Source organism: Pinus tabuliformis, chromosome 8 (assembly GCF_031772625.1).
Source record: "Pinus tabuliformis cultivar Carrire ecotype Pingquan chromosome 8, CPIR1, whole genome shotgun sequence".
Lineage (NCBI taxonomy): Eukaryota > Viridiplantae > Streptophyta > Pinopsida > Pinales > Pinaceae > Pinus > Pinus tabuliformis.
In genome coordinates this window covers 1418501727-1418524278 of record NC_142294.1, presented here as the reverse complement: position 1 = coordinate 1418524278, position 22552 = coordinate 1418501727, and the positions used below count along the sequence as shown (strand labels likewise).

Genomic DNA, 22552 nt, shown 5'->3' with positions numbered 1-22552 from the left:
TTTCTTTCCTTCTTTCACCTTAGCTCTTGTCCCATGTTAGAAAATAAAAAAGGAAGAAATATTTTCTTATGTTGATAATTACTTGTGATATTCTTATGTTCCTATTAACTTTCTTACGTTCTTTTATCTTTGTTTCATCAAGAAATTATCAAAAGCAAAGCATGAATATTAGGGACACCAGATGTACGCAGACATCCACGGCTAAAACCCTTATATAGGGGAAAACCCAGTCAAGAACTCTTCCTTTAGTAATTCAGATTCAAATGGACCAAGATCCTAGACCAACATACTTTCCTCTTCCACCGAGTCAGCCTTCCAAGATGATATAGTAGTCTCTTCTTATCCAACAACTCCAACCCATAAACAATCCAAAAATTTGACTTCCCAATTGAATTTTGACCCCCAGCAATAGAATTTTGGCCTCTTAGTTACTACAAAATTTCGGCCCCCTCCCAGAATCTGCACAACTTCACACGTGTGGGAAAGAGAAAATTTTGACTTCTTATGATTGTGAGAGACCTCCTCCTCCTTTTCTATCCTTCTTTCTCTTTTTCCTTGAAATTCACACTTTTTTTGGCCCCAGAAGTTGCAAATCAAACTTCTTCTTTGAGTGACAAAGGAGGTCAAGTTGCTACATTTATATAGTGATTTTGCTGCCCAGTTTTAGGCCGACTTGGTGGAGGAGGCCTAGAATACTAATTTTAATATAAAATAAATTTCTTTCTTGATAAATGATTCCCAAGAAGGGTTCTTTGCATTATGATATGGACAAGGACACTTGCAACAAACCTTGGAAGCATGTAAATGAGGCTTTGACCTAAAATAATTGACCCAAGCATGAAACCCATGCTTTAATAAGTCAATTTTAATAATAATAAAACTTCATTTTCTTTCTTTTGACAAATACATTATATTGTGACTTAAATATGTTTATGAAGACCAAACCTAGTTACATTCTTCAACATAAATAACCTGCCTAAGGCTAGGCATTACAAATTGGGCCAAAAACTCAAGGGTGTCAGGGGTAACCAATCATGCATCCCTTCCAACATTATATCATTTCAATTCAAGTACAACAGGTATTGATTGTTGTACAACAACATCAAGATTAGCTTCATCATGTGCCCAAAACACTAGCCAGTGATGTTTATGAAGACCAAAACTAGTTACATTCTTCAACATAAATAACTTGCCTAAGGCTAGGCATTATAGATTGGGCCAAAAACTCGAGGGTGTCAGGGGTAACCGATCATGCATCCATTCCAACATTATATCATTTCAATTCAAGTACAACAAGTATTGACCGTTGTACAACCAATTTTTTTAAAACCGGAACCGGTGACCGGACCGGTCCACCTAATGAACCGGTTTACCGATCGGAACCGGCACTGGTTTGGTCTAAACGAACCGGTTTTAGAAAAATACATTAAATAATTATTTTTTAATCAAAAAAACTATTTTTAAGATTTAAAACCATGATTCCAAGCCAATAGAGACAAAATATGCAAAGATTGCTCATTTATATACCATGTAAAGGTGAATATATCAAAATGGCACCGAGTGCAAAAACAAAGCCTACAAACTATGGGGCCAGTGGCCTACTACAAGACTTCAGTCTAGACTCTACATATATGATAATAGTAATACTATAATAGTGATCAACATTATCACTTGAAGTTGAAACTTTTCATGAGTCTCAGTCATCATGATCAAACTCAGTTGGTTGAGTCTCGACTCCCAAACTTTGTAGTCACAAACTTCTCTATTGTTTCAGTGACTTGAGTCTCAAACTTCTGAAGGTATTCTACCCTAATATGCCCTATTATTTCATTTGGTGCTCCACATGGCTTTACATGGCCTCCTATCCCAGCCAAGTGTTGCTTGAACCTTTTAATACCCCCTCCTTGAATGGATTTTTGGCAATATTTGCATATCATTTTGCCATCAATCATATCACAATGAGCCCATGCAATATCTATGGCTTTTGGAGGCATGATGACTCCCTGTATGGTAGATCATAGAAGTGAGAAGTTTACAACACATAAAAAAAAAAAATTCATGGACAACAGTAAAATAAGGAATTTTTAAGTGCAAACCCTTACCTAGAAATGCAAACTAGCTTCCTTAGCCTCCTCTTGAAGATGGCAACTCCACTGACAGCTACACACTATCTCCAAAATAGCTCCAACTCCAACTCCAAGATGACTACTTCAGCAAAAACTCAACACTCTCCAAGCTCACAAACAAACTCACAAACACTCCAAATCAGTTGTGTGAGACAAATGAGAGTGAGAGGGGCCTCTTATAGCTTGGAGAGGGTGTTTTTGGAGGGAAAACACCCTTAGTTCCCCCCCAAAACCCCTAAACCACAGTCAGAAAACCGCTTTTTGCAAGTTATGGTGGGCATGCCTAAAATCGGCCAGTTTAGGATGGAACCGGCCGGTTTGATAAAAACCTGCCGATTCCGTCCTAAACCGGCCGATTTTCACCGGTTAGGGCAAAAATTTGGAGAAATTTCCTTTCCAACCGGGTTTTTTGGCCGGTTTAGACCGCAGGCCTTGCTAACCGGCCGGTTAGACCAGTAACCGGTTTTTAAAAACGGTTTTAAAAACATTGTGTACAACAACATCAAGATTAGCTTCATCATGTGCCCAAAACACTAGCCAATGAAAGGAACTATGTTTGCTTAATAGATTATCACCAAATGTTGATTCTCTTTGCGAGAACTTATTCCATTCATCTTTTATTCTAACTCTACAACGTTAGATATAAGTACAATCTATATATTTAAACTTCCATTATCTACACTGGATTTTATCCAAATGGGCAACTGTAGCAATCAAACTATTAATTGTAAAAAATGTATGCCTAAATGATTTGTGTAAGGTAAGCTTTACAAATTGGTCCAAAATATTGAGGGTGTCAGGTACGATTAATCATGCAGCACCTGCAACATTACATCATTTCAATTCAGGGACAACAAGTATTTGAATGTTGTGCAACATCAAGGTTAGTCTCATCATGTTGTGCAACATCAAGGTTAGTCTCATCATGTCCCCAAAACATGAGCGAGTAGAAAAATTATGATCGCTTACTAGGCTTATCAGTGATTGAGGGTGTCAAGTACAATTAATCATGCAACACCTACAACATTACATCATTTCAATTCATGTACAACAAGTATTTGAATGTTGTGCAACATCAAGGTTAGGCTCATCATGTCCCCAAAACATGAGCGAGTAGAAAAATTATGATTGCTTACTAGGCGTATCAGTTAATGTTAATCCAGTCTGCTAGAGGTCATTCCATTCAACCTTTGTAATAATTCTACAACCTTAGATATAAGTATGACATAGATATTTATACTTCAATTATCATTGGATTTTAGCCACATGGGAAACTCTACAAAAAAAAAAACATTTGAATTATGGCTTCTAGAATAACATGACTCGACACTCGTTTCTCACACTTACAAATTTGATATGTACTGAAGTATATCTAAACACAAGATTTTGCAGCACCTTCATGATCTCAGAACACATGCAAAACACAATGGTTGAAACTTACTTCTAAGATTTGGACAATCTGCAACTAGCTACAACATATTCCTCCTACACAAAAATATTAGACAAAAAAATTATCCATTTGATAACTTCCACAATCTCTCTTTCAAAGTAACCTGAGCTTTGACATCGGTTGTTAGGATTAAAAAATTATGTGTGATGGAAATAAGTTAAAGTAAGAAATAACCAAAAAACAACTACGTGCATGAGTTGTGACTCATCTCAACTTCATGGTTATATCCTCGGTTACTTCGGCTTAGCCCGACCACGACCACTTGAGGCAGCTTAAAATACAGTGCTCAAGCCTTTTTATAGGCTTCATTACACTGACATTTATGTCTCTTGGTTGTTGCAAAAGAAATATAGTTGTTGTTTGAGAAACATTTGTTGGCTTATAGGCCAGGAGTTCATATACAACCTTCCATCATAATTTGGTTTAAACCAGCAAACTATGACACTTTTTTTCAAGGATAGTTACATAAGTCATTCTCAATTCTAGAAATTCAACAAGTACAAGTTTTTCCTTGAAGTTGAAAAGGTCTTTTCAAGTAGAAATTCTTTTTCATTCATCTCATTTGTGATCAATGACCCTTATTGACCCTCCTTGTAGGAGTAAGGCGTGGATAATTTATTTGTAGGGGGTTGTTACAAAAGAATAAAGTTGTTGTTTGAGAAACATTTGTTGGCTTATAAGCTAGGAGTTCATATATAGCCTTCCATCATAATTTGGTTTAAGCCAACAAACTATGACACTTTTTTTCAAGGATAGTTACATAAGTCATTCTCAATTCTATAAAATCAACAAGTACAATTTTTTCCTTGAAGTTGAAAAGGTCTTTTCAAGTAGAAATTCATTTTCATTCGTCTCATTGACCCTTCTTGTAGGAGTAAGGCATGGATAATTTACTTGTAGGTTGATTCAATTCTTAAAACACATGTTTTATTGCTATATATATATATATATATATATATATAGTAATTTTTATTTCCGTTTATCTTCACCATGACTCGTAGCAACAATAGGATTTTCAAAGTGGTCTTTACATTTGCAATGACAATTTCAATCAAATAGTTGTCGATTTACTAATTCATATATAGCCTTCCATCATAATTTGGTTTAAGCCAACAAACTATGACACTTTTTTCAAGGATAGTTACATAAGTCATTCTCAATTCTAGAAAATCAACAAGTACAAGATTTTCCTTGAAGTTGAAAAGGTCCTTTCAAGTAGAAATGCTTTTTCATTCCTCTCATTGAGGGTCATTGACCCTTCTTGTAGGAGTAAGGCGTGGATAATTTACTTGTAGGTTGATTCAATTCTTAAAACACATGTTTTATTGCTTGCTATATATATATATATATATATATATATATATATATATATATATATAGATATATATTTTTTTAATTTTTATTTTTGTTTATCTTCACCATGACTTGTAGCAACAATAAGATTTTCAAAGTCGTCTTTCCATTTGCAATGACATTTTCAAACAAATAGTTTTCGATTTACTAATTCCCTATAGGGTTTTGTTGATTTACTATATATTATAGTATGTCGTTACAACACTAAAAATGATTATGTCTATTTGCCTTATTCCTATAGGGTCACCAGTTATAGTCAAAAATGATAAATTAAGCATATGCTTGCTACACCTCCTTGGTGTGAGCAAGGGTTTTCATTGTTTTCCTTAGCTAGGGTTTTGGAGAGCTAAGGGATTGCAATAGTGTGGTGATTGACACTACCACACCAAAAAGGATTGTATTTTTTTTCCTTTCTTTCCTCCATGGTCACCAGTTGTAGTCAAGAATGATAAATTAAGCATATGCATGTTAAACCTTCTTGGTGTGAGAAAGGGTTTCTCGAGATAATCCAATAGTTTCTCCAGGGGTTTATTCCTTCAATAGTTTCTCGAGATAATCCAAGACGTTTGACCTAGACAAAGACTTTCTCCACACCGAGTCAACACTCAATCCTTCTTGCAGATGATAACTCTTCAATAGAAATTTCGACCTAGCAGCATCAACTTGCAGTTGCAGCTTCGACCCAACAAATGGAAGCAGCAACATCGGAAACAACTTCAACTAAACAAAGAAAAACTTTGATCTCCCTAGATACTCCACTAGACTGAGAAATAGATGGCCCAAAATTTCGATCCTGGTGTCTTCTTCCTTCCTTTAAAATTTCGTACTTTTTTCCAGCCTCTTTCCAGTGCTTCTTCAACTTCGCACTTCCTAGCTTCTTCCTTTTGGATATCGAACTTATGAGAGAGTGTGAATACTCCAAATGAATTCGAACTACCTTGTATATATAGTCTTCCAGTGAGGTTGAATTGTCCTTCTTGAAGCCGACTTGATCTCCTTGACACTGACTTGGTGTGGAGGTGATAAATAGCTTATTTGACTCAATATGATCTCCTTGAGGCTGACTTAGTGTGGAGGTGACAAATAACTTATTTGACTCAATATTAATTCTTTTTACATGATTCAAAAGCCCAAGAAGGGTCTGTTTAAATGGACAATGACTCTAATGACTTGGAATAAATCCTAGAAGTCCTCAATGGGGACTTTGACCTAAAACATGATGACCCATGTATGAAACCCATGCTTTAATAAGTAATAATAATAATAATAATAATATTTTCTTCATTCTTTTGATAAATACATTTCAATGTGACTCAAATACATTTATGAAGACCGAACCTAGTTACATATTTCAACAGATACATCAATGAGCAATTCAACTGCCTGTACTGTCTAGAGTTAGCGAACTCTGAAACCGAAGAATCAATATTCTTTAGATTGGTCACCATTTGAGTGGCCATTGGTGTGCTAGCCTACATCCTAAAACTCTTTAGCATCTCTAGCATGTATTTCCCTTGTCCCAAGAGGATCTCTCGTGGTTGCTACCAAACCTCATGTCCTAGAAAGTAATGCATTGGCCCAATATCCTTCCTCTCAAATTTTGATGCTAGATTTGATTTGCAACCTGCATTAGTCTCTCTACACCTGTTAGAATGAGATCATCCACATACAACACCAAAATGCGGGCCTCAAATCAAACCAACAAGAAATATAGGTCGGGATTTGCCTCACTCTTCGTCAATCCTTTTCCCTACAAGTAGTCGTCAATCCTAGCATACCAGGCCCTCGGTGCCTGTTGAGTCTATACCCTAGGGTTGAGTGCCCACATGCAACACAAGTTTTGGTTAGTTGAGCTGAAAAACAAGATAGTCATTGCATGATTTGCAACGATTGTGCGACATTTTGGGGTTTCTTAATAAAGTGAGTCGAGACGAGCGTTCCCATGATTGAGTGACAGTTGAGACGAGTGCGCCCTAGTGAAATGAGTTGAGTGGGGATAAATTCACTCAAAGTGTTGAGTGCTCGTACAAATCTGAGGTTTTTCGTATGATGGACTGAGTTGGCCAGATGGTACCAATAAAGCCCACAAACTGCCACTATCAAAATTTCAACATGCATGGGTCGACTTCATGAGAAAGGAGGTCAGCACGAGTATTTGTAGTGTTCGCTGGTGAGATGTGAAGTGTCGACCAATCGAAGAGACACGTCGATTGGGTGAGACACATCCCTTCACATGCCTTTATGACACATATATATTGAGAGTCGTGTAACTAAGTTGTAAGGTAAGAAGCAAGACTTGCGACACAAGTTCGTAGGGCAAGGAAAAACGAGCAATATGGAACTTAGAACTATGTCACAAGTATGAGCCATGAAGCAGAGCAGAACTGAATTTGAGGTTCACTCTACGCTCATAAGTAAAGAAGAGAACCAAACCGAATCGACAAAAGTTGGAGAGGAGCTTTTGTGCATGAGTTGGACGGGAATAGTAGTTGAGGGATTGGAATTGTGATTGTAATAACAGACCGAGATGTTTAGGGCTTTATATTCTTTAGATTGGTCAGCGTTACAGTGGCCATTATTCTACTATCCTCCATCTTGAATCACTTTAGCATTTCTAGAGTGTATTTCCCTTGTCCATGGAGGATCTCACTTGGTTGCTGCTAAACCTCCAGTCCCAGAAAGTAATTTATCAACCCAATATCCTTTATCTCAAATTTTGACACTAGATATGATTTCCAACCTGCATTAGTCTCTCTACACTTATCAAAATGAGATCGTCCACATACAACACCAAAATGAGGGCCTCAAATCCAACCGAGGAGAAGTATATGTTGGGATTTGCCTCACTCTCGGTGAAGCTTGTGTCGTGCAAATAGTTGTCAATCCTAGCATTCTAGGCCCCGGGTGCCCATTTGAGTACATATAGGGATTTCTTAAGCCTGCATACATGTGTCTCTTTGTCATCGACCTCAAACCCCTATGGTTGCTCGATGTATAATTCTTCCTCAATAATGTGATAAAGGTGTCGAAATATGTAACTAGGTTTTGTCTTCATAATGACATGTTATCATGTTTTTATGTATTTGGTGTAAAGAGAAAAATAAAATTATTTGTGAGGTATGGGTTTCATGCTCAATGGAAATTTATTTATAGTTCAATCACCCATTGAGTGGTTCTAAGGCTTGTCATTGAGTCTATAAATCAATTGATTCATTGTCATGAACGGAAGACCCTTTTGTGCATGTTACATATTTTAAAGAAAATTTGTGTAAAGTCAAATGTGTCAAATAGACCCTCTAAAACCTTGTCATCATCAAAAGAAGAAGTCAGCCTCTATTTGTTGACAAGTCGGCCTACAAGTAGCGATTCAAACTAGAGAAATACCTATATATAAGGAAGACCTCGACCTCATTTGAGAGGGAAGACGAGCAACTTGTGGAAGCATAAGAAGAGCATAGAATACCTAGCAAAAGGAATACCTCGACCTCATTTCAGAGAGAAGACGAACAACTCGTGGAAGCACAAGAAGAGCATAGAATACCTAGCAAAGGGAAGAAGGAAAGCAAATTCTTAGAAGATTGTTTCTGGGTCATCTACACCTCACACACGGGAGAAAAACTAGGGCATAAATTGCAGTGACCTTAGGAGACTGGAATCAGGTGTGAAAGAGACTAAGTTTGCAAATCGAGTAGTCAAGAAGGAGAAGGATGTCCAAGCGAAGAAGGAAAGGAAGCAAATTCATCATTATTATCCCACACATGCCATCTAGGGATTTTGCAAAAGAAGCTACTAGGGGTTGAAGTTGTAGAAGTTGTTTAGGTCAAAGTTAGAAGTTGTTTAAGTCAAAGTTGCTGGAAGAAAAATCTCAACAAGGAGGAAGGATTGACTTGGTCTTAGAGGGGACGTTGACAATGGCCTTAGGTCTCGGAATTCGTCATTTGAGGTTCTATAAGAAGAGGAGTTCTTGTGGGTTTTCCTCTTAAGAGGAGAGGTGTTGGCTCTCGATGATAGCCTATATCTTCTGTTCTCTTGTCTCATTGTTCTTTTTGGTTTAGTATCTCTTTGATGATAAGAACACTAATTATAATCAAGAGAAAGAAGAAGCTAATCAAGTTAAAGTAAAAGCATATCACAAGCAGTTATCAAAGAAAGAGAAATCCCCTAATCTAGCTCTCCTAGATTTCTCAACATGGTATTAGAGAGCTAAGGTGACAAGACAAGAAAAGGAAGCTTGAAGAAAGGATCTAAGGAGCATCCAAATTTCTCGTCTAGAGAAATCACCTAATCTAGCTCTCCTAGATTTCTCAACATGGTGTTAGAGAGCTAAGGTGACAAGACAAGAAAATGAAGCTTGAAGAAAGGATATAAGGAGCATCCAAATTTCTCGTCTAAACACACCGCTGCATTTTCTTAACCTTGCACTTGATTTCCACTAGATTATGTATAACTGAATTTGGTGGAACTGGAATTAATGGATGCAAAAGACGAATTTGCATGGAGAATTGCATGGAAAAAAGATTAGGAGTTCGTGCGCGAGACGTTGGTTGTTGAAGATCCGGTTGTTGTACAGAGACTCCAAGTAATTAGCAAAGCGCTATATCCCTCTTTTCTACTTTCATATAAATGTTGGAAGGTCGTGATCAGGCTATATAAAAATCACGTTGATAGCTTAATTTTTAATTACGTGTAGTCTGTATATAGTTTATAGTTTAAATAGTGATTAAAATTGACATAGTTTTCCTCCATGAAGTAAATTGGCCCTAGAGATATATGGTCCTCAGATCAGTTCTATTACTTCTTCACATATAGAAATGAATTTCGATGGGCTCACAATGGAGCAGGTATGATCCAACTTAGGGCTTGTTGCTTAATTAAAATTTACTCATGCTAACTCTTTTGATATTCCGAGAAATTCATTTATTCAAGATTGATATGATGTTTTCAGGCTGTAGAAGACAATAAATTGTTCAGTTTGGACCACCATGATGTCTACTTCTTCGCATATAGAAAAGAATCTCGATGGGCTGACTGTGGAGCAGGTATGATCCAACTAAGCGCTTGTTGCTTAATTAAAATCTACTCATGTCTAACTCTTTTGATCGTCCAAGAAATTCATTTATTCAAAATTCATATGATGTTTTCAGGCTGTAAAAGACAATAAACTGTTCATTCTGGACCACCATGATGTCTACTTCTTCACATATAGAAAATAATCTCGATGGGCTGACTGTGGAGCAGGTATGATCCAACTAAGCGCTTGTTGCTTAATTAAAATCTACTCATGTCTAACTCTTTTGATCTTCCAAGAAATTCATTTATTCAAAGATTGATATGATGTTTTCAGGCTGTAGAAGACAATAAACTGTTCATTCTGGACCACCATGATGTCTTCATGCCTTATGTGAATAGAATAAACGCTCTGTACCTTGCCAAGATATACGCTTCTCGCACACTTCTTTTCCTTAAGAAGCATGGCACATTAAGACCATTTGCAATCGGGCTGAGCTTACCCCCTTTAGATCAATGCCGGGAAAGTGTTAGGAAGGTGTTTACTCCTGCAGAGCAAGGCGCACAAGGAGTTGTGTGGCAACTCGCCAAAGCCTACGTAACCATTAATGATACTGGTTATTATCAGCTTAAAAGTGACTGTTAAAATCTAATTAGGCACCTCTAGCAGGTCACATGCAAAGTTTTTTTTACTAATTTACAATACCATTATAAATGGTGTCCCAAATAAGTAATGGTCTGATTTTCTCAGTCTTTAGGACTCACGCAGTCGTCGAACCATTTGTCATCGCTACTAACAGACAGATGAGTGTGATGCATCCCATTCACAAGCTACTGAGTCCCCATTTCCGGGACATCATGGACATCAATGCTCTGGCTTGCCAACCAGATCACATGCAGATTTTCTTTACTATTTTACGATATCACTATACATGGTGTCAAGACTAAGTAATGGTTGGATTTTTTTCAAGCTTAGGACTCACTCAGTCATTAAACCATTAGTCATCGCTACTAACAGACAACTAAGTGTGATGCATCCCATTCACAAGCTACTGAGTCCCCATTTCTGGAACACCATGAACATCAATGCTCTGGCTCGCCAAACAGATCACATGCAGATTTTCCTTACTATTTTACAATACCATGTAACGCCAAACACATCACATGCAGATTTTCTTTACTATTTTATAATACCATTATACATGGTGTCCCGACTAAGTAATCGTCTTAGTTATTTTTTTCAGGCTTAGGACTCACACAGTCATGGAATCATTTGTCATCACTATTAACAAATAGCTGAGTGTAATGCATCCCGTTCACAAGCTACTGAGTCCCCATTTCCGGGACACCATGAACATCAATGCTCTGGCTCGCCAAATTCTTATAAATGGCAGACGCATTTTTGAAAGAACAGTCTTTCCTGGAAAGTATTCCATGGAGATGTACAAGGACTGAGGTTTGACGAACAAGGGTTGCTAGCAGATCTTCTCAAAAGGTAATCTGAAACAATACTGATTGAAATAGCTTGATTTGTGTGTTTTGATCATGGATTTGAATTTTGACTAATATATATAGAGAACGCAAATAAAAGGTGTGATGGAGCTCAATCCGTGGCCATTCCCACAAAAATTGAAGTGCCTGGCAGCGAGGACATAAAAGATGACATTCTCAGGTGGTGTAAGGTGTATTCCTTTTCACAATAAATGTCGTGTTGAATGTACTCTCGGCATCGCCATGGACATGTGTATGAGGCACTTGGCTTTTCATTTGCCACGCCCCTAGTAATTGAAGTAAATGTTTCAACCCCTTGGAAGCAACTTCAAAAGTACAAGCCTGGAAGCGCAAGGGGTGTCACTAAGCGGGACCTTCCAAGGATTATGGGCATTGCACAGAGACGTGGGATTTAAAGTTCCTCCCTGGTTTGTGTGTAGTGCATATGATGGTCAAGACGATTTATATGAGCAGCTTGCTAAGCTTATCGATCGATCGTAGTATGGTGTTCTATCTTTGTTGCCTCGAATTGCTAAATATTTCTTCTCTTGAGGGGGGGAAGGGATAGGGATCCAAAAGTTTTATTGGCATGCGAGAACAATAAATTCGTGAGATTTTTGCTCTTCACTGGAAGTCGTCTTGCTTCATTGCTTAACCGGTGTATTGTCTGCGACAAAGAGCTTCCATTCACTGTCTCCAGGCTTTGTAGTTGTGCCGATGAATAATGCAGATATGTGAAATTCCATTTCGATTTTGATCTCTCATCTTACTTAGAAAGTTACATTCATTATTGGTTCTGCTAAAACATAAAATTATAACACTAGGATTACTGGATTTTTCAGCTTGTTCGGCTTCGAAGTATTGGACCCAGGCGCCTTAGGGACTGCAAGAAATGGTCCGAATGCCACTGGAATTGATCGATTTAGAAATCTCCCTCGCTTTGGCAGCGGCAAACCGCTATCTTGAGGTGTCAAGAGAATAGGGAGATTCGTCAACGTTCAGACCTCTTAAATGATAACCACATTGAAAACCCTAACGACAACCCTGTTGGAATATTAATTCCAACTACAGGCATCGTGGACGTAACATGGACAACGATGGCAGCCGACTCAGCAAGCACGTACAACCCCGAAACCGCTCAGCGAAACTAGCAAACCGCCTGATGCATTTCGGACAGCTTTTGCGGTGAGAGCAGTTTCCGTATAATTGAGCCCGATTCAATTATCCTCAGCCACGTGGTCCTCTGTATACGTCAGCAGAACTGACATTTCGGAGCCTAAAGTTCAGCATAAAAATGCCTCCCGAAATCCTCCACCGCCGTCCGATCCGCTTCATCGTTCTCCGTCGTTGATTGTTTCAACCTGCATACGAGCCAACATTAAATATTTGCGTGGAGTAAAAACAAGTTTGGTTGACCATCCAATTGTCAGTGAATGAATTGACCGCCATGCTGAGAATTAAATGGAATTCAAAAATAGTTGGTGAAATTTTAATTTTGATGTTTTTTATTTGTCTATGGGAGCATGGCAAGTCAGAATGTATGATTATGTTTTTGATGTGTGCAATATATGAAAAAGATTTACACAGCAGCAAAAATGTGATGGGGTTGTTCATTGAATATGCAATGAAACACACAACAGTGTGTAGAAGGAAAAGAACAGGGCCGTGGGTAATATTTTTTGAAGTAATGTAAGGAAACTGAAGTTTGCACAGCAGTGCATAAAGACAAACAAAGGGGAAGCGCATATGCGCGATGGATTTTTTTTGACCAGCGTGAATCAAGGTAAATATTGCACAGCAGTGCATAAGTGAAGAAGCACGGGAGTTTTGTTTGGTGAATGATTTTGTATTTTATAAAACTCACAGCAGTGAACAGAGGTTGAAATGTAATTTTTGTTGGTTGCCCAAATGAAGGGAAAGAAGCAAGAGCGTATGGTGTGAGTAAAGTTTTTTTTTTATGAATGTAATGTAAAATTTTGTTGCATATGTAAATTTATTTTACAGCAATATGAGTAAAATAGTTTTACACCAGTAAATGTAAAAGGGTTTTTACAGCAGTAAATGAAAATTGGTTTTTACACACCAGCAGTGTAAAAATTCTCAGGAGGAGACAGAGTAAATATTTTGTTGGCTGAATGTATTTTTTTTGGTAAATCCCTCTGAGTGAAAGAGGATGAATATGTATCAGGCATTTATGTTTAATGAATAGAAATCTTTTTCTGGGTATGTAATACTCTGTTCTCAGTCATTTTTTTAAAAAAGCTTCCCTGTGCAAAAAGATCCTGTGGAGAGAAGGAAACAGAGCATTGCCTCTGTGTGTTCAGTTTGTTTGTTTTTGGGATTTTACCAGAAAAATCCCCAACAGTGGTATCAGAGCAGGCTTAGGCTCTTTGAAAGTGTCAAAGAAGCTGAAGGAAAGATTCTTGTTGCAGCAGAGAAAGCTTCTCCAGCAGAGTGAAGTCTCAGGCAAAAGAACCCAGGTATTCCTCAAAGTTTTTTTTTCTGTGTTGCTGTTGAAGAAACAGTGAGTCATTTTAAAAAACACAGTCAAGTATTTTGAAGTATAGTTAAGAATGGCAAGGTCAATGAACAAAATCTCCAAACCCCCTAAGGTTGTGTCTCCCTCTTCTATTAAAATAGAAAACAATCTATTTGAAAGCATTCTATTTGAGGTTCCAAGGTTCGATGGGAACTTTGATATATGGGAAATAAAAATGAGGGCTTTCTTAAAGTCTGAAGGGATTGAAATCTGGGAATCAGTGATTGATGATAGCAAGATGGATAGAGAATCCAAGGAGCATAATGCAAAGGCAGCAAAGACTATCTTGTATGGACTGCCTGATTCTATAAAGAAGAATCTAGGAAAATATTCATCAGCAAAGGAGATATGGGACAGACTTCATGACCTTCATGCAAGGGGAGCACTGATCATGACAATCAGTCAGGAAGGAAATTCTGAACCCATCATAGAAGCTGAAAATGAGAAGGTTGACCTCATCAAACTTCAAGTAAAAGAAAGAGATGAAGAGCTTGCCAAGCTCAAGAAGGAACTTGATGAAAGCAAAAGGAAGCATCATGAAGAAGTCATATCAATGACAAATCAGTTGAATAAAGCAAATAAGCAGGAAGATATATTGTCAAGTCAGCTTGAACAAAGGCACAAGAGAGTGAACAAACTTGTAGAAGAGATTGAACAGTACAAGGTAGAGGTCTCCTCCCTTAAGTCTGAATTACAAGAAGCCAGGAAGCAGGCACAAGAAGCTGAAAAGAAAATGGAGAGCAGTCAAGCAGAAATCTCCAAAATGAAGACTGATATTATCTCCTTCAAAATAGTAGCAGCTGAAGCTACTCGTAGCAAAGAAGAAACTGAGGAACAACTTGCAAAGAAAAATAATGAGTGTGAAAGATTGGAAGAAGAAATTGTCCTCCTCAGGAAAAAGTTTGAAGGGATGAACAAAATCATGAAGAGCTCTCAAGCCTTGGATGACATGCTCAGCTATCACAGATCTCCATCTGATAAATCAAGACTCGGGTATGTAGGTGAACCCTAAAACAAGAATGAAAATGATTTAAGCAAAGGAGATGTGAAGAAGGCAGAAAGAAATGGTGATGCTCCTAGTTCCAGCAAAGGCAAGGAGAAAGATCAAGGCTACAATAGAAGAAATCCTACTCCAAGCAGAAAACCAACTACAAGAAGAAATGTAGCTGATGTCAAAGAAGCAAGATGCAATGGTTATCATCAAAGGATCTCAAGGCAGAAAGACTTCAGAAGTACATCAAGGAAACCTCCATCTCAAAGGTACCAAAGATCATTTTTTGGTTATTGTTATTATTGTTCAAACTTTGGTCATATGGCAAAAGACTGTAGAGCATTTCATAGAGATAGATGTTATGGTCTCCAACAACCTCCAAGAAACAATTTTGCAAGAAGAAATCATGAATTCTTATTCATGAACAATGTTGAATGCTTCAAGTGTCATAACATTGGGCATATGGCACGTGATTGTAACTTAACATGGGCTCTTACACAAGCTAGACCCATGCAAAAGAAGAAAGTTACACAAGTATGGAGAAGGAAGGAAATACAGCCTGAAAGTCCCTTGAGCTTTCCAGCCGATTTAAGTTTCTTTTAAGAAAACTTTGTTGAAATAAAACAATGCATACATTAAGGGGGAGCCTGTAATTTTTTTATCATTATTGCTGAACTATATTCTTTGATGAAGATCTTCTTATAAGGGGAGAGATATGGAATTAAATCTGCCATAAAAGCAGAGAAGAAAAGTCTGCAGGGCATGGAGATTGCGTGGAGGATGTATTGCAGCGCAGTAGAGCGCAAATGAAATCTTTTTGTTGATCCCTCTGAAATGTAATACGCAGTGGTGTTGAAAAATGTAATGTTTTTGCTTTTTTTTTTATCACATATGCAATGCAATATGCACAGAAGTGCGGAGAAGAAAAAGGGGCAGCGTTGAAATGTGAAGTGCAGCAGCGCGATAAGAAAAATGAGAAGCAGTAGAACGCACAGCAGTGTGTGAGTGAAGATGAAGATGAATTCGATGTGAATCATATGCATTTTATATGCATTGTAATGCAAAGCAAGGAGACCCACACAACAGTGCGAAGGAAAAACATAGAACAGGGGCAGCGTGGAAACTTTTGTGTGTGGAGCACATGGATTAGAATGCAGAGCAGCATGGAAATTTTTTTTGTGGAACACATGGATTGAAATGCATAGCAATGGAATGTAGTTTTCCTTTTATGTAATATGAGAAAATATACTCACAGCAAAGTGAGTGTAATACACAACAGATAGAAATGTTTTGTATTGGCAATGAAAGCGCAAAGCAGTGAGAGGAAAATGAGAAGAGGGCAAAACGCAGCAGAGTGTAAATGCCGAGTGTTTGAGAATGCAATGAAATTTTTCACACAACAGCGAAAAGGGTAATGTAAGTCTTGTTTTTATTGTTGGAGAATATGTAGTAAAAACACACAGCAGTGTGAATATGAAAAATGCAGCAGCATGAAGTTTTTTTGTTGAAAAAACGAAATGTAATGGGCAGCAGCGCATGTAAAAGAAATTTTTTTTTACAGCAGTAAATGTAAATGCAGTTTTTTGTTGTTTGCATCTGAAATGCAAGTGAGACACAACAACAGTGCGATTGTAATCAATGAAGGGGAGTAGGCAACAGTGTGAAGTTTTGGTTGTTGTTCATTGTGAAAACAACAGAAAGGGAATGTGCAGTAGCACAAGTAAAATGTAATGCAAAGAAAACACAACAGCGTGAAGTCTTTGCAGTTGTTCTGTTGAGAAAACAAAAGGCAATACGCTGCAGCGCGTATGTGCTAAATGAATGTAAGAGACAGATTGAAGTGCCTATGAAGAAGGCATGTTGGAGAATCCCTCTGTTAAGAGGAAGATTTGTTGTCTTTTGGTGAATCCCTCTGTCAAGAGGAAGATGTTTTTCAGCATAGTGTGGTAAATACCTCTGTCAAGAGGAAGATGCTTTTTAGTATACACTGGTGAATCCCTCTGTCAAGAGGAAGGTGCTCTTCAGCACAGTCTCAGGTGAATCCCTCTGTTAAGAGGAAGACAACTTTGATTGTTTGTGGAACTGCATGAAAAACCGTATTGGTGAATCCCTCTATGTGAGGAAGATATTTTTGTAACAACAGTTGGTGAATCCCTCTATGTGAGGAAGTGTGTGGGTATGATTGAATGCTCAGCAGTTGAAATTAAAGGGGAGTGTTGGAATATTAATTCCAACTGCAGGCACCATGGACGCAACATGGACAGCGATGGCAGCCGACTCAGCAAGCACGTACAACCCCGAAACCGCTCAGCGAAACCAGCAAACCGCCTGATGCATTTCAGACCGCTTTTGCGGTGAGAGCAGTTTCCGTATAATTGAGGTCAATTCAATTATCCTCAACCACGTGGTCCTCTGTATACGTCAGCAGAACTGACATTTTGGAGCCTAAAGTTCAGCATAAAAATGCCTCCTGAAATCCTCCACCGCCGTCCGATCCGCTTCATCGTTCTCCGCCGTTGATTGTTTCAACCTGCATACGAGCCAACATTAAATATTTGCGTGGAGTAAAAACAAGTTTGGTTGACCGCCGAATTGTCAGTGAATGAATTGACCGCCATGCTAAGAATTAAATGGCATTCGAAAATAGTTGGTGAAATTTTAATTTTGATGTTTTTTATTTGTCTACGGGAGCATGGCAAGTCAGAATGTATGATTATGTTTTTGATGTGTGCAATATATGAAAAAGATTTACACAGCAGCAAAAATGTGATGGGGTTGTTCATTGAATATGCAATGAAACACATAGCAGTGTGTAGAAGGAAAAGAACAGGGCCGTGGGTAATATTTTTTGAAGTAATGTAAGGAAACTGAAGTTTGCACAACAGTGCATAAAGACAAACAAAGGGGAAGCGCATATGCGCGATGGATTTTTTTTTACCAGCATGAATCAAGGTAAATATTGCACAGCAGTGCATAAGTGAAGAAGCACGGGAGTTTTGTTTGGTGAATGATTTTGTATTTTATAAAACTCACAGCAGTGAACAGAGGTTGAAATGTAATTTTTGTTGGTTGCCCAAATGAAGGGAAAGAAGCAAGAGCGTATGGTGTGAGTAAAGTTTTTTTTATGAATGTAATGTAAAATTTTGTTGCATATGTAAATTTATTTTACAGCAGTATGAGTAAAATAGTTTTACACCAGTAAATGTAAAAGGGTTTTTACAGTAGTAAATGAAAGTTGGTTTTTACACACGAGCAGTGTAAAAATTCTCAGGAGGAGACAGAGTAAATATTTTGTTGGCTGAATGTATTTTTTTTGGTAAATCCCTCTCAATGAAAGAGGATGAATATGTATCAAGCATTTATGTTTAATGAATAGAAATCCTTTTCTGGGTATGTAATACTCTGTTCTCAGTCATTTTTTTTAAAAAGCTTCCCTGTGCAAAAAGATCCTGTGGAGAGAAAGAAACAGAGCATTGCCTCTGTGTGTTAAGTTTGTTTGTTTTTGGGATTTTACCAGAAAAATCCCCAACAAACCCTAACCCTACTTTCGAGCAAGAGTCGGGAAAAAACCAAAAATACGGGGGCTGCTTTGAGCAATGTTATAAAATCATTCTCTTCAGTTTCAGAGATGAGATTATGTGCTGATGAAGCTGAGTTGAAAGCAAAGCTGGCGAAATCATGTTTGTCCACTGCCCAAGGTCAATCAGTGCAGAAATTGGGCGACGAATATTTTGGGAAGGAAGCCTGGCAGTTTCTTTATAACTTTCTTAACTTCGTCCTGTGCACCAACAGACTATTGTTGTTTGGGGAAGCTTCACGACATTTCGAGTAGATGGTGTTTGATTAGCTCTTGGGTGATTCGTCATGGATTTACATATTGAAGATGGCTTACTTAGTGATTGATTGACCTTAGTTGGGTGCTAGCATGACATTCCTCATCATTCTTGCTCGACCTTAGTTGGGTGCTAGCTGTGGCATGACATTCTTCATCATTCTTCATTGAAGGGCATTAGATATCTTTAGACAGCTTGGTGAAAGTTTATATGTTGGCGGCATGTTTTTATTTTTTCTCTATATTTTCTACAGTATTGTGTAGGGTTTATTTTAAATGTTTGAAGCATTGTACCCCTGGCTAAAAGATTTGCAATTAATATGTTTATTAATTGCAAATGTTTCTTAGTTTGCTAAAACATATGTACGGGTTGTTTGTTGTGAGCTTGGCTGTTTGAAGTAATTTACAAATGTAAAGGTTTTGAGAGAACACGTGCAACAGAATTACGGTAGTGGGTGCTAGCTGTAGCATGACATTCTTCATCATTCTTCATTGAGGGGCATTAGATATTTTAGATAGCTTGGTGAGAGTTAATATGTTGGCGGCATGTTTGTTTTTTTTTTTTTCTCTATAATTTCTACAGTATTGTGTAGGGTTTACTTTAAATGTTTGAAGCATTGTACACGTGGCTAAAAGATTTGTAATCTGTTTATTAATTTCAAATGTTTCTTGTTTGCTAAAACATATGTACAAGTTGTTTGTTGTGAGCTTGGCTGTTGGAAGTACTTTACAAATGTAAAGGTTTTGAGAGAACACGTACATAGAATTCAGGTCGTGTTTGTTGTGAAGTTTGTGAGAGTCAACAATGGACAAAACAGATCAAAAGGTACATGCCCATTCATGAAAACCAAACCTGTGGGGAGAGGACAAAGTGCCACTCGGACAACTGCTTGCAAAGTTTTACTGAAGTATGTTATTGATAATTTTAACAATTTTACCAAAAAAAATATTTTTTATTTGGTATGGAGTGGTAATGTAATTAAATAGCTCTCCAGAAATCAACTCTTAGTCAGCACATTAGAGCAGTGCACCTTTGATGAGAAGCTCCTCCAGAAATCAAATCTCAATGAGCACAATCAGCACATTAGAGGAGTGCACCTTGGATTAAGACCATTTTAAGTGTCTATCTTATGATTGTGAAATGAAATTTGCTCAATCATGAGAAGACATTGCTATGTAGAAGTGAGCCTAGCAACAAGAATGTTATAGTTGAGTGAAATTATATCCATTTAAGTGAGAGAAACATCAATTTTTTTTTGTTAATTGAAGTTCTCTATGTTGTATAGTATTGTGTATGGTCTGGGGTTGAGCATAACTTGTTTAACTACTGAAAGGTATCTTCAACCTCCCGGGTATAATCAAAGTGCCTCTCCTTTTCTCTTATGTTGTACAGTATTGTGTATAGTCTGGGGTTGAGCATAACTTCTTGTTTAACTACTGAAAGGTATCTTTAACCTCGGGGTCTAATCAAAGTGCCTTTCCTTTTCTCTGTGTTGTACAGTATTGTGTATAGTCTGTTTAACTGTTGAAAGGTATCTTCAACCTCCGGGTCTAATCAAAGTGCCTCTCCTTTTCTCTATGTTGTACAATATTGTGTATAGTCTGGGGTTGAGCATAACTTGTTTAACTGTTGAAAGGTATCTTCAACCTCAAGGGTCTAATCAAAGTGCCTCTCCTTTGATGGGATTGCTTTTTCAGAATTATAAGGGCTGCATGAATTCCATTCATGCCTTAAAGAATGCTCCAATGTTGGGAATTTTCTGTTTAATTCCAAAACAAATATACAGAGGAAAGATGCTCTGATACCATGTTGGGAATTTCTGAAAATTCCAGAACAAACGAACAGAACAGAACAATGCTCTATTTTAACACAGCGGACACAAAAATTGTTTGTTGAATACAGTGTTTCAGCAACGCAGTTTCGTTAACTGGGTTTCAGCAATGGTGTTTCAGCAACGCTGAAACTGGAGTTTCAGCAACACTCTGTTTTAACGCCGAGAAACTATTTTCTGAATACGGTGTTTCAGCAACACACAAAAAAAACTTGTATTAATTAACAAGTCTGTTGTTACAAAATTCTTCCTCTCATGGAGGGATTACAGTAGGAACGATTCATATGCTATTCCAAAGATTTCACTTTGTCTATGCTGAAAATTAACACTGTGTATGCACTGCTTTGCATTACAAAAGATCAAAATACTTTGTCTCTGTTTTATGAGTTTACATTGTTGTGTGTAAAAATCTCTTCATTCGTGTTGCTCTTCACAATGGCGCTCACGTTGTAATATCTCTGCACTGTTGTGCATTATAGACTCTGTCTTCTCCTAAAAAACATTACACTATTGTGTGTAAAACTTTTAATACATGTGCGTTGCTGCCTCTCACATCACTTCTCTATCACTGCACCGTTGTGCATAAAACAACTTCTTACATTACTCTCGCACTACTGCGTATTACATTTCATGTTCTCTCAACAAAACAAATTACCCTCGCATTGTTGCGCATTCCTTTCACATTCAACAACAAAAATGAACTTCACGCTGCTGCGTGCTTCCCTTACATATGAAATTCTACGCTGCTGTGTATTCTTTGCATTACATCCACAATGTTGTGTGTATTACATTCAACCTGTTGGAAGAATTTTCCTTACATTCGCTGCGGCGAGTTTTTCTTTTCATTACTTCCACAAAAACTGGACATTCACGCTCTGCTGTGTTTTTCCCTCTTTTTCATTTGCGCTCAGCTGCGCTTCACTCCCATTTCTCAACAGACAACAACAACATTATATTCAGCAACACAACAAAAAACTACTTAACATTTTTATGACAAGACTAGCAATTAAAACAAGGTATGGAGCGGAAGACAAATAAGTTTAATTCCTGAAATTTCTGGATGTTGCGGTACATTCCCCATGTCCGCAATAAAACCTGGTGTTTACTATTTTTACCAACGTTTACCAATCACATTAAATTCATTAATGTTTCACTGACAAAACCGGCGGTCAAAATCAAAACTTTCACGTCACGTCAAGTTCATTTGCTGCAGGCCTGTACACAACTGTTGATCTCATCAGACAATTGACAAGCCATATCGCACAACTCTATCTGCTGAAGTTTACGCTCCAGGGAAAACTGCTTTGACAAAACTATTGTCCACATGTCTGCTGCTTGGTGTTATAGTTGCCCCTCCGGAAAATACCACCGTCTCTTGAAAAGTGGTGCGGGGAAGTCTGGCTGGTTTTCTGGAAACTGTACGCAGCAGGGGAAATTAACATTTCAACACTCCCCTTTAATTTCAACTACTGGGTTATCATTCATACCCAGACATTTCATCAAAAATTCAAAACTTTTCTGTCCCAATGGTTTGGTTAGAATATCAGCAACCTATTCCTTCTTTTCTCTTATGACAGACTTAATTCCATATCTCTCCCCTATAAGAAGATCCATATGATAGAGTTCTACCAGGGTCTTCATCAAATCTTCAATCTCTTCCTCTGTCATATTGACAAGGGTGTTGGCAGTGAAGTCCATCTCGGCCATCTTGGCAAGAGTTACATATCGAACTCCATACTCTTTAAACAGATCTTCAAGGAACTTCAATTCCTTTCTCCCATTCATGGGTTCTATCCATTTCCTATCCTTAATTGCTTCTTCGAAATGAACAGGGTCATCAACATGACAATATAAAGCAAACAAAGAGTTCATACCTTCATTTGCTGCCTCTTGTTCATAAATGTCACTTAAATTTCTGAACTTCTTACCTC

At 37.8% G+C, this 22552-nt stretch overlaps 1 pseudogene; it reads left to right on the top strand.

Moving 5' to 3' along the window:
* LOC149240909 (putative linoleate 9S-lipoxygenase 5) overlaps positions 1-17332 on the top strand; it is a 34618-nt pseudogene extending 17286 nt beyond the window's left edge.
* The last annotated feature ends 5220 nt before the right edge of the window (positions 17333-22552 follow it).